The sequence below is a fragment of the Suricata suricatta genome, chromosome 15, assembly GCF_006229205.1.
Source record: "Suricata suricatta isolate VVHF042 chromosome 15, meerkat_22Aug2017_6uvM2_HiC, whole genome shotgun sequence".
Lineage (NCBI taxonomy): Eukaryota > Metazoa > Chordata > Mammalia > Carnivora > Herpestidae > Suricata > Suricata suricatta.
In genome coordinates this window covers 77850882-77853542 of record NC_043714.1, presented here as the reverse complement: position 1 = coordinate 77853542, position 2661 = coordinate 77850882, and the positions used below count along the sequence as shown (strand labels likewise).

The 2661-nt window shown below is 58.8% G+C and overlaps 1 long non-coding RNA gene across 1 annotated transcript; it reads left to right on the top strand.

Annotated features, from left to right (window-relative positions):
* Window positions 1–182: 182 nt before the first annotated feature.
* Window positions 183–1152, top strand: LOC115279491. Its single transcript, XR_003903468.1, has 2 exons — window positions 183–282; window positions 617–1152. It is a non-coding gene; the product is annotated as an uncharacterized LOC115279491 (long non-coding RNA).
* Window positions 1153–2661: the final 1509 nt, after the last annotated feature.

Below are 2661 nucleotides of genomic sequence, written 5' to 3'. Positions count from 1 at the left end.
CGGAGCCTGCGGCTTGGAAGACCGCCGGGCCTTGCGACGGGACGGGGGCGGGGCGCGGGGCGGGGCCTGCGGCTCGAGAGACGCTTCGGGCCTCGCGACAGGGCGGGGCCTAACGACAGGGCGGGGCCTGGGGCCGGGCCGGGGCCTGGAGGCGGAGCAGCTGGGCTGCGGGCGACACTCTGCAGTGAGGACTAGGCTTTTCCCGGTTGGATCCTACACGCTGTGGCCACCTTATTGTCTCCTTTTTGGGTCGTATGCCTGCGCCCTGCGTACCGCCTAAGGGTAGGCTTGGGCCACGGGGGCCGAGACCCCTAGAGGCAAAGGCCTGGCCGATTCGGCTCAGGGAGTTGGGAAATGTCTTCCTAAATCTGGTTTATGCCGAGGCTGCCAAGGACTCTCTATGCCTCCTTGGTCTTAAAACATCGCTTTCCCTTTCCCCTTGACCTTTCATCCAAGTCTATCCCAAATCAAGAGGCCTTATGGCTTAACTGCTCCATTCTCTACCAATCATTGAGAACAAACTATTTCCATTAGGGTCCTAGGCCTTTTATCTTTCCTGGCTTCATCACATCTTCAGGTTGTAAAGGTGGCATTCTTAGCCCTGTTTCATTGCCAGGACTGAAGGCCAAGCCAGCGTCTTCCCTTGGCTTCAGTGGCCCTGCTGACCAAGTGCTGACTGCCACAGCCAGGGACGGTTCTGCAGCAGAGCCTCGGGACCTTCCCGTGCCGCGGTTGGCCGCTCCCAGACCCACGGTGGCTCGGAAAATGCTCTCTCCTGTGCCCGCGGTGTGCTGGTTCAACGTTTGAGACCTGCAGCGAGCAGGGGAAACCCTGATCTCTACCTTTTGCACATGTTGGTGTTACACACACACACACCCATCCCAGTTGATACCAAGTGACCACCAGTTTCACACTTGTTCACAAGAATTCCTGAAAGTTTAATGATCTGGTCGTGCTATGAGCCACCCCAGCCGCGCAGACCCTGTGTGCCAGGGACTCGCATACTAAGCAGCTATGTGTTAGGAGGTGATGAGGTCTATGAGGAGAGAAAATACAGAGCAGGCAGGGATAGACTCAGGTTTTGTAGAAGCAGAAGCTCATACAATTTGAGGAGCCCACTCTGAGAAAAAGCATTAAAAATGACAAATTCGAGGGTGCTTGCCTGGCTCAGTCAGTTAAACATCCGACTTCAGCTCAGGTCATGATCTCAGGGTTTGTGGGTTCGAGCCCCGCGTTGGGCTCTGTGCTGACAGCTAGCTCAGAGCCTGGAGCTGCTTCGGATTCTGTGTCTGCCTCTCTCTCTCTACCCCTTCCCCCTCGCACTCTGTCTCTGTGTCTCTCTCTGAAAAATAAACACTAAATATTTTAAAATAAAAAAATGACAAGTATGAAGTTGAAGGGCCTTGGATGGGGCCCATGCAGTCAGAGATCCTTAAGAGAGTTGAGGTTCAGATGAAATCTACCAATAAGGTGGGGTAGGGAAGTCGTGGGGGAGTGGAAGCCCGTGACTCTGTGGGAGAGGCCCATTCAGGCAGAGGGAAGGGCTGGTTCCTGGGTGCTGAGGTGGGAGTGATCTGCTGCCCCGGAGAATGAGGGTGGGGCTCGCTGAGCATGGGAGAGGATGAGGGGATGGGGACAGAGATGGCATTGGGGCTATTGGTACCTTTACAAGGCTCGCCCTGCCCTCTCTGTTGAGGATGGATAGTGGGGTGTGCAAGAGTGGCAGAGGGAGATTAAGAGGTTGGGGCAGGGATCTGGGGAAGAGATGACGGAGACGCAGGCCGGGCTGCCGGGTGTGCAGTGGGAGGGGCAGGCTGGGCAGCTCCTCGGGCCCCTGGGGGAGTAGCAGGTGCGCGTAGGGGTCGATGGGAGGTAGAAGATGGAGAGCAGCCATGGGAACAAGTCTGAGAGGCCAAAAGCAGAGGGGACAGTGGGCGGCAAGAGTGGGTGCAGAGTCTAAAGGTGCAGTCTGGGTGAGGCCCGGCACTGCCCTGTGCCTCCATTTCCCCTTCTGTGATGAGGATTTGCTGCAGCCCGCCATGTCAGCAAAGCGTCTGCACCTTCTGGGTTAGCCATAATGCCGACAAGGGCAGTGATGGGCAGGATGGGGAGACTGGCAGGTGCACAGACCAGAGAGGCACAGGTAGAGGAGCGGAGGAGGCAGAGCACGGCTGCGCTGCGGGGGGCGGACAGGAGCTGCTCCCCTTCGGCACCAAGGAGGGGTCAGGCCTGCTCACCCGCTAGGTGTGAGGGCTGAGCGGTGGGGTTTGCGAAGACTTCTGAGGTGCCAGCCAGTCTCAGCTAGGAGCAGGCCTGGGCACCCAAGCTGCGCCTGCTACAGGGGAAGGTGACCGGAGCCTGAGATCCACGCGTCACGCGTGGGGGCAACGACCCCAGACCTCCAGTGCATTTAGTGGGGAAGGTGATTGGCCATTTTGAGGTTCACAGGGAGAGGCCAGTGGGAGTAGAGGACCACCAGGGGCCGCTCCCCAGGCCCCCCCGCCCCCGTGAGCTGCAGTGGGACAGATGGGGCTGGCGGGCGGAACTGAGGGGTCAGACCTAGCCACACCTCCCGGTCAGCCAGGGCTCTCTGCAGGCACAGGAGCTGGGGGCAGGGGTTCTACAGGAGGGGCAGCTGGAAGGAAAAGAAACATCTGGGAG